Source organism: Rhincodon typus, chromosome 1 (genome assembly GCF_021869965.1).
Source record: "Rhincodon typus isolate 14 chromosome 1, sRhiTyp1.1, whole genome shotgun sequence".
In the NCBI taxonomy this organism is placed as follows: domain Eukaryota; kingdom Metazoa; phylum Chordata; class Chondrichthyes; order Orectolobiformes; family Rhincodontidae; genus Rhincodon; species Rhincodon typus.
In genome coordinates this window covers 91,412,713-91,427,231 of record NC_063332.1, presented here as the reverse complement: position 1 = coordinate 91,427,231, position 14,519 = coordinate 91,412,713, and positions in this window count along the sequence as shown.

Below are 14,519 nucleotides of genomic sequence, written 5' to 3'. Positions count from 1 at the left end.
ACCTGGAAATCAGAGACAAATCTGATCTCTTCATCAACAAAAAGCAGATGTAATTTTAATGTTGAATGACAGTGTAAAACTGAATTAGCTAGCCATTATACATAACACTAACATTTCCTTTCTGTTGAAGGATTACTGGCTGTAAATTGGGCAAACATTCCATATCATCCAATGTACAAGTTAAAATCATCCTCAGAGAATGATATGAGAAGATGTAATAGTCTTAATCTATTAAAATACATTGTACACATGTTAAAACAATGCTCTTAGACAACACAAGGTAGATTTTCTATGATTATTTTAGTGTATATTACAAAGACATATGCACTGACCTGCATTAAAGCTATCCTTGCTGATAAATAAATTCTCAAACTCTTCCATTCTTGTCACAGATTCCATTTGTTCCATTGACCTGTAGGCATCACAGTCAGTTCATGTCACAATGACCTAAACTGAATGTGATTTTCAACTGTTAATGCTAAGGCTGATCTGATTCACAGCAGGATGTATTTAAATGACAGCCTGATCTATGTGCTAAGTACAATGCAATAATAATGCCTCATGCCAAAACTTCTTCTGTGTGTTTGAAGCACAACTTTATCATTCTAAGTAGCCCACATGCATGGTTTCCCATGGAAATGAAACAGTTCAGTTGCCAATATTGGACAACTCCTTGGTCTGAGATGTTTGATCACATCGGAACAGGAATGAATCACACAATTCCACCACTCAGTTAGCTCATGGCAGATTTGTACCTCAACAGGCATAAGATCCCAATCCTAACATTGAAGAGAACAAAACTACAGCCTCACATGTAATAGTCTGGCTAAACGAATTGGCAGTGCTTCAGAATATTGCCTCAGTGGGCATTTTTTAATGTGTCATAGGTGGGTGGTCACATCTTCTTAACAGCAGGAGTATTATACCTGTAACTTTCCTTATATAATGACCGTATGTGTGCAATTTCTCACAAAATACAGATTCATTTTCCTCCATACATACACACCCAATAGAATCATTGAAAATGCTTGCTTGATAAGGAACCTTCGAGAAATAGCAATGGGTTTACTATACTTTCTGGCCAGATGTACAGTAATGTCTAAACAACAGTCAAGAGAACTTGTATTATGGCATCAAGTGAAACTAATTGAAACCAACAACTTTATCCAGTAAGTTCTGTTTTTGTTTTATTTCCAGCAACTGCTTTACTTTGCTTTTACTTTGTTTAATTTATTGCCATTTCCCTTCCAGGTACACTCATCTCGAAGACATTCTGCTCTTCTCGCCCACAGGATCTTTGTTTGAATCCTTCAGGTTGCTCACCTTCGTTGTTTTCTATTTCCCTCCTAGCATTTAATAAGGTGTTTAGCAAAACACACTTTCACGGCAACCTCTCTTTCCTTAGTGACTGTCTCCTGTTTCATCTCTCCACATGGATTCCTACTAAAGTTTCATTCTTCATGTTTCAAATCCACTCAGGATTACAAGTATCTCCAAGATATACAACATTTTCACCACTTCCTGAGATCCACACTCAGTGGCATGAGCTGCCGTATACTCACACTTGAACTCCCTCTCCATTAGTACCACCTTATGCAATCTAAAAGCTGCTCTGGTCCCTGGTTCCTTTGCAACCTTGATCTCATTTAATGTCTGAAAAATAAATTTTTTCTCTTCTTTTTCTGGTGTTAAAGAAAGAAAGCCCCAAGAGCTCACAGGCACCGATTTCTCTTTGGACTTCCCCTTTGGATTCTCCCTCCCCTCCCCTTTCCTCTGTCTCCATCCCTTCACTTAATCCCACCTCTTATCATGCATCCTCAATACCCTCTGACATTCCTAACTCTGGTGCTGAGCAATCTGTGCTCAGCAAAGAATTCATCTTTTTCCCTTTGTGCCCCATCTCAATGAATTTCAGGAACTACATGACGTTGCTTCTCTCTCTGTCATCACTTGCATGCAAACCTCTTTCGACAGGAGAACTCTTTCCACTCCACAGACCCTTTCATCCATCTTGAGTACTCCCTCTGACCTCTCACATGCCTTTGATCTCTTCACCAAAAGCAATCAATGTGATGTCCACCTCCTTAATTTCTCTGTCTCTTACATCCTGTCTAAGCTGCCTCCCTCTGACCTTGCAGCACTCCATTCTCTTAATGTCTAACCTTGACTTTGTTATCAAACCTGCTGACAAAAGTAGTACTGTTGTCCTCTGGTGTGCCAAATTCTCCCATGCAGAGGCTGAATGCCAATTCGCAGACATTTCATCCTATCTCCCAGCGGACTATGCCGTGAAAAAATGAACATGAACCTGTTATTTCCAGGACTGTTACTGACCTGATGCTGTCTGGAACTCTTCCCTCTGCTGCTTCTCAGCTCATAGTTGCCCAGCCCCACACAGCCTGCTTCTACTACTTTTCCAAGATCTATAAACAGGATTGTCTTGACATTGTTTCAGCCTATTCCTGCTCTACTGAACTTACTTGTTCCAATACAAAGCAGAAATTGTTGGAGAAACTCAGCAGGTCTGGCAGCATCTGTAGGAAGAAAGCAGAGTTAATGTTTTAAGTCGGGTGACACTTCATCAGAAATATTAGTAACTCGGAAAAAGTGGCATTTACACTGAAGCTGAAGTGTTGGTGGAGTTGGGAGTGAGAGTGGGAGTGGGGAGCTAGCAAGGTTGTGGTGGTAAGCCCCACATATGGTCCTATTACAATATGGGTGGCTTTTAGCATAGTCACCCATTCCCACATACTCCTAAGCTTATTACCACACTGTATGGATTGCAATCAGCGCAGCTCCCCCATTTTCTTACTCTTAGCCCTTATCACTTATTCAGCCTTCCTTCGATTCTGGCCTGCTATCCATAGTCAATTTGTTTACCAAACCCTTACACATGTCTCTCTCTGGGCTCCATCTCTACCTATCCACTCACCTCACCCTTAGCAGCCCCCAGCCCACCACACCAGGTTTTATCTTCAGCATGAATACCACTTTTTCCTTACTGCTAACAGTTCTGGTGAAGATTTGCAATGTTAACTCTGCTTTCTTCACAGAGATGCTGCCAGATCTGTTGAGTTTCTCGAGCAATTTCTGTTTTACTTCATATCTCCAGCATCGGCAGTTCACTGTTTTACTTCTTGCAGTATTGATTCTATTTGTCTTGCCTCTTTCAGTCGCCTCCCACTTATTTTCATGAATTTTCTGACACTTTACATTGGTTTCACAACATCCATTTCCTTCTATTGCCTCCTATTCCCATGGATGTACAATCCTTCTAAACATACATCCTTCATTTATATGATCCAAAGCTCTGTGCTTCTACCTCGAAAGGTTGCCTAAATAGTTCTCATCAATCTCTACCCTCTTCATCTGCAGAGTTCATACTTAGTTTGAACAATTTCTCCTTTAACTTATTTCACCTTCTCTAAGTCAAAGATATAGTTATGTATGTACAGATTGAGGCTGTCACAATCCCTTCTTCCAACTCCACTCTGGCTCCATCCCACAACTGTTTTCTTCACTTTAGCAATGATTTTACCAGGGATGCCACTTGTTCTTGCCTGGAATTTACAAAAATAAATGAATACTGCTTCCAATTTCCCTCCTTTTCTGATTTCCCCTAGTCCAACTCTGACTCGTCCCTTCCCTTTCTTTATTTTGCTGTTTCCATTTCAGGGGATAGGCTGTCCACTAATAGCTACGCTAAGCTCATCAACTTCCACAGTTCCTTCAAATACAATTCCTCACAGCATACTTCCTGCAAGGATTCCATTCCATTCTCCAAGTTTCCGTGGCTTTGTCATATTTGTTCTGACGGTGCCACCTTCCATAGGAGTGTTTTTGGCTATCCTTCCTTTTTCATTAACAGAGGATGCCCCTCCATTGTGGTTGACAGGGCCCTCAATGTTTCTGATTCATTTCCCACAATTCAGCCCTCACCCCGTCCTTTCCAGAGCAATGATAGAATTCCCCTAGTTATCACTTTCTACCCTATTAATCTTTGCATTCCAGGGGTCATCCTTCTCCATTTCCAATATCTCCAACAGGTTGAAACAATCAAACACATCTTTCCTCTCTTCCATTGTTCCTCTGTGACATGCTGGTCCACTCCTCCATCACTACAACACTTTTTCACTCCCCTACAGCATTCTTGCATGTAATTACAGAAGATGAAACACTTGCATGTTTACCTCCACTTTCTTAAAAGGTGCAAAACATGCCTTCGAGGCAAAACAACATTTTACTTGTACTTCTTTTACTGTAGTCTACTGTACTCACTGCTCACCACGCATTTGCCTCTACATTGGCAAGACCAAACACAGATTGTGGTACACTTCAGCTCTGTCCATAGTCATGGCTCCATGTTCCCGTTATTTGCTTTCTCAACATAACATCTTGCTCCCATGCTAGCATTTCTATCCCAGGTTGACTACAATTTCCAACTGATCTGCTCCCCCTTATGCTAAAATTATGACCTCTAATTCTAGATTTATCCACATGTGGAAGCATTCTTTCTATGTCTACTTTGTCAGTCCCTTTAGCATCATTTATGCCTCAATTAGGTCTTTGAAACTACAGAGAGTATAGGACTAAACTGCTCAATCTCTCTTCATTAGAAAAATGCCTCATCTCTGGATTCAAGCTAGTGAAACTCTTTTGAATTGCCTCCAAAACAATTGCATTCCTCTTCAAGCAAGGGAAACAAAATTGTACGTAGTACTCCAGGTGTGGTCTCATTAATACGTTGTGCAGTTGCAGCAACATTTCCCTAATTATAACCTCCATTCCTTTAGCAATAAACACCAAAATTCCATTTGCCTTCCTTATTACTTGTTGTACCTACATACTACTTTTCTGTTATTCGTGCATGAGAATACCCAAATCCCTCTATAGTGAAAGACTCTGAAGTTTTTCCCCGTTCAGGTGATAAATTGCCATTCTATTACTCTGAACAAAATGATAATCTCACTTTAACATCCATCTGCCACATTGTGGCCCATCAACCTAACCTATCAATATCCATTTGTAAATTTCTTATTTCTTTATTGCAACTTACTTTCTTACCCATTTTAGTGTCATCTGCAAAATTGGCTAATGTATTTTCTATCACCGCATCCAAGTCATGACTTGAAATGTTAACTCTGAGTCTCTCTCTACACTTGCTACCAGACTTACTGAGTCCCACCAGAACTTTCTGTGTTAAGTTCAAATCTCCAGCATCCGCAGCAATTTGTTTACAGTAATTGGAAGAAATTATTCATTGCAGTAGCATCATAATGTTTACTAGGCTATCATCAGAGAACTGTTCAATCCATCCTTTAATATTTTCCACTATGTTGCTTAGAATATTAAAACATGCTATTAGTTGTTTTCAATTGCTCAGTTGTTGAATGCTTTATGGTATGTGCCTGTTAACGGTTCTTTGTGTTGTTCATCAAACCTGGGTGTGGTTACTCAGAAAGGAAATCTCCATTGAAAGAAAGCTGGAAGTCTCAACCAAAGCCATTTTAATGCATTGAATAAAGCTCCTGTTTAGACTTTATTCTTATTAATTCATGGGATATGAACTTTTTTGCCCAGGCCAGCATTTATTGCCCATCACTAATCGCTGTTGAGAAGGTGGTGATGAATTCCCTTCTTGATCCAGTGCAGTCCATGTGCTGCAGGTAGACCACAGTGTTGTTAGGGACTGTGTTCCAAGATCTTGACCCAACAATACTGAAAGAGGAATGATATATTTTCAAGTCAAATTGCTGAGTTCTTGGACTGGTAATTGCAGATGGCGGAGTACCCATGTACATGTAACCTTCGTCCTCCAAGATGATAGTGATCGCGAGTTTGGAAGGTGCTGTTATATGAACTTCTGTGAATTTCTGCAGTGCATCATGTAAATGGTATACACTTCTGCTGCTGAGCATCAATGGTGGAGGGAATGAATGTATATGAATATAATCTCAATCAAGCGGACTGCTTTGGCGTGAATGTTTTGTGAGTGGTGTTGGAGCTGCACCCATCCAAGCAAGTGGGGAATATTCGATCACACTTCCAATTTAAATGAAAGAAAATACTGTGAATGCTGGAACACTGAAATAAAAACAAAAAGTGCTGAGAAACTCAACAGGTATGGCAGCATCTGTGGAGAGAGAAAAGAGTTAACATTCAAGTCCAGTATGACTCTTTTACCTATTGCAGAATTTATTGCCTCTGACCTACTCTTGCAGCTACAGTTCTTAATGCACTAGTCCAATTCATTTTCTGGCCAATGGCAACCCCTAAAATGTTCATATTGGGAAGTTCACTGATGGTAATGCTGTTCAATATCAAGGCGCAATGATTAAGTTCTCTCTTGTTGGATATGGTAATTGCCTGGTGCTAGTCTGGTGCATATGTCTCATTTCACTTGTCAGCCCAAACCTGGGTATTGTCCAGGTCTTGCTGCATTTGAACATGGACTGTTTCAATAGCCTGAAAAATTGTGAATGGTGCTGAATATTGTGCAATCATCAGTAAATATCACCTTTCTGACCTTATGGAGGGAAGATCATTGATGAACCAGCTGAAGATGGTTGGACTGAGGAATTCCTGCATATTTGCAAATTGGATGAGAATAGAAAGCATTGCAGAGTGCTTCCCAGTGTGAGTCCAGGGCTCATTCTGTCAATCTAGGTGACCGCTGAAATTGTAATGTCCCTTTCATCCTAGTATTCCCTATTGATTCTCTTGGATTTGAGCTTCCACGTGTACCCATCCAAATCTTTCATTTAAGTTTTCATCTTCCCTTTTGTTGTCCGAGCTTTAGATATTTCAACCAGTTTATGCATTAAAAACAGTTTAATCAAGCACTCCAGTCAGTGAGCTGGATAAAGTGTCACAGAATTTGATTTGCATTTTAATTTGAAAATTTTACTAACAAAATATTCCTTACTTAAAACACCGTGTGACCATTTCCCAAATTCCCTAATATTTATTCTCTGTCCAGCTTTAAAGTCTGAAAGAGGATATTACCCACAATATTCCATTATTTGAGCTGGGCCATTGGAATTTCCTTCCTCTCTAATGTAGAGTTGGCTCTCTTCCACAAAGTTGGATCATGCAGGTCAGCATGGATCTTCTCCTGAGTCTTCTTGGGTTGCCACACCATCTTCCATCATAAGTCTTGTTGTGAGTCAGAGGGTGGTTTCTAGGTGTGTAGTTTTATCTCCCCTCACCAGACCTTCCAGAATGCTCTATGATGTTTGGCCATAGGTGTCGTGAGTGGCTTCAAGTCATCCAATAGTGTCGCACCCTTGAAAAATGATCCAACTTCAATACGTGACTGCTGGATGACCAAAGATGAACCAGATTAGATCGTGCAGCACCTTGCAACATGAGAAAGTTGAAGTCTATCCAACACTATTTTATTTCTTCATATTGCATACTAGTTACATCATCATACGGAAATGAGAAAGCTCATAAAAATGCAAAAATAGCAGTGATGTTTTCTCCTGTTACTATTATTACACCCTGGATACAATATAATTAGCCATTGTGTGCTTACTGCAAAAGAAAATCCTTGTGTTAGTTGTCTCAATTGTCAACAAAAATCTTTTCACAGACTAGTCTGCAGAAATGCATTTATAATTATATGAACTACAATATAGACAACAACGACTTATGCTTATTTTGTGTATTATATTTTATATATATTAACTTGTATTTATATATATTTTCAGTGGAGGAATTGAGAAATATGATTGTTAGGTAAAGCTGGATGTCATCAGCAATCATGTAAAACCAGTGCTATGTTTTCAGATGATGTCTCAAAGGTGTAGCATGTAGATGAGAAATATATGGGAACAAAGATTGATCCTTAGTGGACGCAGGAGGTAATGGTGCTGAACAGGAGGAGAAGCCATTGCATGTGATGTTCTGCCTATGCATCAATAGGTGAGATGACAAATCGCTCAGCTGGATCTCAGTGGAGAGGCATTAGAGGAGGATGGGATAGTCAGTCATAGCAAAGAATGTAGACAAGTGAAGTAGGATGATAGTAAACCACTATCAGTTCCATGGGTGAGCCCTGACAAAATTAAATGCCAATTTACGTTTTCTGCCCATGCACAAAGGGCCATTTAGAGCTCCCAATTGCTCTTGTTACCCTTAGAGGGGGTACAAAGGAGCTGCCAGTAACAAAGCCACCATAGGCCCAAGATCAACAAGGTAATCAAGACCAAAGTTGATTGAGGCAGGATGTCGATATGGAAAGAGAGGAATATGGAGTGCTGGAGACAAAGGGAGGGGGCTGGATTTCAGTAGCTAATCCCCAATTGATGCTAGGACTCGCAGTCAGACAGGAGGTGCCAATGAAAGAGGGACCCAACATTCGGTCATCCAGAGAAATGAGAAAGCCAGGTCACTCATACTTAATCCCTGAACAATCATTAAATTCCAGTTGACTCACAAAGAATTGGCATCTATTGAAACAATAATGAGTCTCATTGACAACCCACTGCAAGTGGGCGCATTTCCCAAATGGGCCATTCCCATTGCAAACTTAATCACGAGAGGTTTTCCTGCCACCAGGAGACCAATGTGCAGTTTCACCCAAAATTAAGTGGACCCGATCCCAATCTTCCTACATCCATGAAGCTCCCACTAGAGTGGAGTTAATGTACAGGATGAGTGGGAAACTGTTCAACCTTTAGTGCCCTGGGACAGAACCACGACCACCCCAACTTCTGTCATCGATCTGCAGTACACAGATGATTCTTGCATTGTGTACACCATTATTGCCGCATTCACCGAGATGTCTGAGAGAATGGAGCTCAGACTAAACATCCAGAAAATAAAGATTGTCAACCAGCCTGCAACTGTCACACAATACTGTCCTGAGCGCTATAACAGGGACTCACTGAAATGGGAAATTTACCTAAGCAAGCAGAAGTATCAAATGGTGCTGTTCTACGTCGGACGAAACTAATATTTGTAAATAACTGAAGAATGAAAATATTGCAATATATCAACTCCTGTTTTTGACTCAAGCAAATTTTCATGGTATTCAGTATTGTTGATAGTGTCGTTACCAACAGCAAAATGGATACACAAGGCAAGATCTTTGTTCTGAATTGAAAAAAAGAACATTGATTTGAGAAATGTTAACACTTTCGAATCTCCACACCTTATTAAGCATATTAATGTACACAATCTATTATTATCTTGTGCGTTACTAATGGATCTATTATGACAAGAGAGACACAAAAGGTCTTGAATCAATACCTACTTTTCCAAGGCAAACTCATTAAGTGTGATAGTCATTTACTGTGAAATAAAATTGTTGCCCTTTTAAAAGTTCTGTTATTTGGGGAATTATGTTTAAGTGTTTTTCAAGATGATTGATATCTGTGCTGGGAAATGGAACACTTTTTTTTGCTGCCATCACTCAGTGTCAGCAACAAGCCTTTGCAGGTCAGGTAATCTCTCTTTATTCTTGGCTTAGCATTGTGCCTGAATCCAAATTTCCGAAACCCCTGAGGCTCCATTCTACCAGTATGACATCTCAGCACACCTCGTCCATTCTTGTACCCCTCCAAGACAGTGTTTATATCACTTTGCTGCTGCACCTGCCGCTGACATTAGGCTGGGCAGCAGAAATAATGTGGGAACATAACTGAAGCAATGCATGTTACCCTGAAAACACTAAATACCAACAGAGCATGTCTCTTACTTTCATTCATGCTGCCAAAGCATCAACAGTGATGAGTATAACACACAGGTATTCCATGATATAAGCTGCTGTAAGCCATCTTTTCCCCAGCCAGAGTCAAGATACATACTTAGCCAGCCTTAATCCACAGGCTTGCAGTTAAAGTGCTTTTAGGTTCCTGCTATACTTTTCCGAATATTCTGCTGACTTTTTCCGCTTTATAACCATGCAGTTGTATTGAACTAAAAACTAAAGGTATGGGCCGTGATGCAATTACTTAAATTTTCTATACATTCCTCCAAATGGGAATTAGGCCATCCTCTTACTTGGGGGGAAAAATATTTCATGTCACTACTTTTTCAAAAAGAAACTGTAAACAACTTTCAAAATAGGTCAAATTAGTCAATTTCCAGATACTAGTCATTATCTATCATAAGGTGAAAATATGAAAAATAAATTAACAATAAAAGAAAAAGAAAATAAAAGATCTACCTTACTTACCAGCACACCGACATCCACATCCAGAAGACATCAGACGCCATTTCCGCCACCTCCAGCAAGATGCCACCACCAGATACATATTCCCCTCCCCTCCCTTGTCCGCCTTCCGCAGGGACCGTTCCCTCCGGGGCACCCTGGTCCACACTTCCTTCACCCCCAACACCCGCCAACAGCCCTACAGCACCTTCCCCTGTAACCTGCAAAGGTGCAACACCTGCCGATTTACCTCCTCCCTCCCCAGTATCCAAGGGCCCAAACATACCTTCCAGGTGAAGCAGCACTTTACCTACACTTCCCAGAATCTAGTCTACTGCATTGGCTGCTCACAATGTGGTCTCCTCTACATTGGGCAAACAAAAGGTAGACTTGGCGGCCGCTTCACAGAACATCTACATTTTGCTCGCAAGGTAACACCCTGAACTACCTGTCGCCTGCCACTTCAATGCACCACCCTGCTCCTTGGCCAACATCTCTGTTTCTGGCTTGCTACAGTGTTCCAGTGAAGCCCAATGTCAGCTGGAGGAACATCATCTCATTTTCCACTTGGGGACCCTACAGTCCTCCAGACTCAATATTGAGTTCAATAATTTTAGGGCCTAAACTCTCCCATGTCCCAACCCCCTACCCCACACACCAGGCCTTGTTACTATATAGCTTGCCATTACACACCCCCTGTTGTTAGCCACTAATAGTTTCCATTAACAACTATTCACCCTCCCAGCCTGATCATTATCAACTCCTTTGTCTGCCCAACTGTCTCTCTCTCTCTCTTTGGGCTCTATCCTATCGTTTACTCCCTACCCCACCCTCTCTCCTTTTTTCTGTGTATAAACTGACGTTTTCCCAGCCACCACAAGAATGAAGTGACCTGATAGAAAGCAAGCAGAAAGATTATGTAATGAAATATTAGAAATTTTTATCCAAAATATAAAGAGATGAAGAGATAATGCATCCACAGTGAATTAGGGGTGCTCCAAACAATCTCTGAAAAAAGCGTAGAGCCATGCAGGTTAATGCCAGGAATATAGCTTTCATGAAGAAAAAGACAAAATTTGTACAGCAATTAAAGTGTTGCACGTAAAACTGAATTAAACAATGTTAAAAGATAAATGCAGAATATGAAAAATTGCCAAAATCAAGCTCATAAAAGGAAGAGATATAAATGAGCTTTCACTCGGTAAATGAATCAAAAATCTGAAATTTGTTTACTGTTTAGGATGCAGCCCACCACAGATCAGCAGTTGTCAGAGCAAAAAAGGATACTACGTGTTTAATGTTCAAGTCATTTGGAACCACAGCAGCCATTTATTGCAGGCCTGCATTGGATATTCAGGGAGCTGTGCAGACCTTTACATCCTGGGCCTCTCACAATTACCTTCCTTCAAGGTTCCTTTGATGCACATAAGGATGGTTGTTGAGTGACAAGGAGTATCCCCCCAACACATGGCTGATTCCGCCTCTAGGAAATCCTTAGAGTAAAGCAGAGGAGGGGTATAACACTGCTTAGGCTCCTGAAAATGAATCTCTGGTGCGTGGCATGGTCAGGCGTGGCCATGTATATTACCCCAAACAATGTGTCCCCCATCAGGGTGGTGTGCTGCACCTTCTATCACCAAAGTGGGGGGATGGGGGGCTGATGTGTTGGCAAAAAAGATGATTCAGGAACAAGAGGAAATCTCTTGGAAGGAAGATGAAGGTGATGGTACTGAGATGTGTCACAATGCCAATTAAAGAGACAAAGATGGAGCAATAGCTCACCGAGGCAGATAGGCCACAGAAAACCTCATAGTTACCTGCTTCCATGTGATACTTTCTGTTCATGTAATGTTTTCATTTACGCACTTGGCTGTTAGCTCTTTGCTTACTGTACACAACATTTCTCAAGTATTGCATTGGTTTTCATTTGATTTATCTCCGCATTAAAGCGGTTCTGATACAGTGAGCACTTACATGACCATATGCTCCTAGATAGTTGTGATAAATGGTCCTAGTATCAAAGACACATGTGAGTGACATTAAATACTCCACTCTCTGGTGAGACAGTTTGTCATGTTCCTTACACCTTCACTATCCTTGCATTGCTGCAGAATGCAATGAGCCTTCTCTATTCCTCGCAATGCCTGAGCATCCTTGGTGACGATGCTTCCACCACTATGGGATGGAAAGTTTTAAGCTGATCCCTCCATTCAGCTCCAAACTTGTGAGAGATTCACGCGTGATCTGTGTTGTTTTTTATATTTATCCAAGGCTGGTGCAGCATTTATAACCCAACCTTGATTTCTCTTCAGAAGGAGGTGGTGAGGTGAGCTAACTTCTTCAACTGTTGCAGTCAATTTGGTGCAAGTACATCCACAGAGATGTTAGGGAATGAGACTATGACCTGATCATGTAGCCACTGTATAGATATGGTTAGGACAGGTCAGTTTCTGCTCATTGGAGACCCCCAAGATGTTAACAGTACAGGATTTAGTCATGGTAATACTATTGAATGTCAAGGGACAATGCTCCAATTCTCTTACGGGAGATGGTCATTGCCTGGCACTTGTGTCGTGAATGTCACTTGCCGCGTGTCAGCTCAAACTTGGATATTGTTCGGGTCTTGCTGCATTTGGACATGGACTGCTTCAGTATCTGAGGAGTTGTGAATGGTGCTGAATATTGGGCAATCGGCAGTGAGCATCCCCACTGTGGACATTGCTGAAGCGGTTGGAGATGGTTGAGCCTAGGACAAAACCGTGAGGAACTCCAGTAGAGATGTCTTGGAGCTGAGATGTCTAATCTTTTATACTAAGATATGACCATTGCCAAACTCTAGCTCTTACATTTTTCAACATGGTTTTGAGAATCCCAGGCCTTACCCTCCCAGAATCTGTAGGTTCATGACAAATTCTGGTATCATTCCAAAACAGTGTGAGCCGGAGGGAGGTTTGTAGTTATTGGGCATCTTGAGCCTTTGTTCCTCCGAAAGACCTTTTAGACCCTATCGATCCCAATAAAATAATGGGCTAATTGTGTTATGGCTATACTATTAATCCCCCAGAGACTCAGGTAATGTTCTGGGTATCCTGGTTCAAAACGTGCCATGACAGATGGTGGAATTTGAATTCAACGAAAATCTGGAATCAAGACTCGGATGATGACGGTCAATGATGAGTCAATGATGACATTGTCAGAAATACCCAGGCTTCCTAACTCCACCTCATTTAGCTCTGGTTTGGGAAGGGTTAAGGCCAGCTATCTGAGCAGGAGACCATTTAAGGAGCTTGAGTGGCTACTTGAGGCGAATGTTACCTGAAAGTCTTGGTGCCTGGTGTGGGGGAGCTGCTCCTTTTTGGATATTCTGCACTGGCGACAAGAGAGGGCATGAGGGAAGACTTTCTCCCTCACCTTTAAAACTAACCCTCTTCCCCATCCCTTCTTTGAGTCTCCCTGACTAGCTCAGCACACCATCCCATTTGCATTTGTCTAGGGTTTCCAGCAACAGTCTTCAACCTTGTCGTTCCAATAGTAACTACAGTCCACATCACTCTCCATGTGGGGACTGATCACTGTTGGTAGACAGTCCTTGGGATAGGACTTCCAACCCACACTAGAAACAGTAAGAAGATGAACCTGCACCTCCATACTCTAAGGTCTGATCTGAGACTATGAAAAAAATATTTGAGCCTCACAACTCTTCATTTAAACAGTACATGTAAGATCAGTAAACTTACACATAACAGAACCCATTCCCATTAAGTTATGTCAAAACTTGCAAGCTCTATTTATTATTGATAGCTTCTAAAAATCAGTACCATATTCCCTTTAAGTTATTCAGTACTGTACTTACACTTCCCCATAGTCTCTGTGTTGCACTCTCACTATTGAACCCTGAGAAGGTATTGCAGCACCTACTGCAAAATGCAGGTTTCTCAATTCAACAAAAATCATACCCTTAATAATGGTTGCTACAAATCCCTCCTGCTTCAGCTTGTACCTTCTTATCTGTTACAGGAATCTCATATCCTGGGTTTATAAATAGTCCATTAACATGTTTTTGATGGGGAAGATCTGGATTATCAACATCATCAGACTTGGCTGTCATGAAACAGTTCTTTGCATTTCGAGTTTCTAAGAAATGTGAAACACCCTCACACACAATGTTTGTTAGCCTGGAGCATCACTCCAGTAATACACAACAATCCAACGGTTGAGAAACACCATTTAAATCTTAGACAGATGCATTTCAAAGTCTGGCTTAATTGCCTCTACCATTTGTTGGCTTATTAAAGGAGTTACTCATTGAGTCTATGTTTGGTTTTCATGAGTTCTTTTAAATCCAGTTTAAAAATCCTAT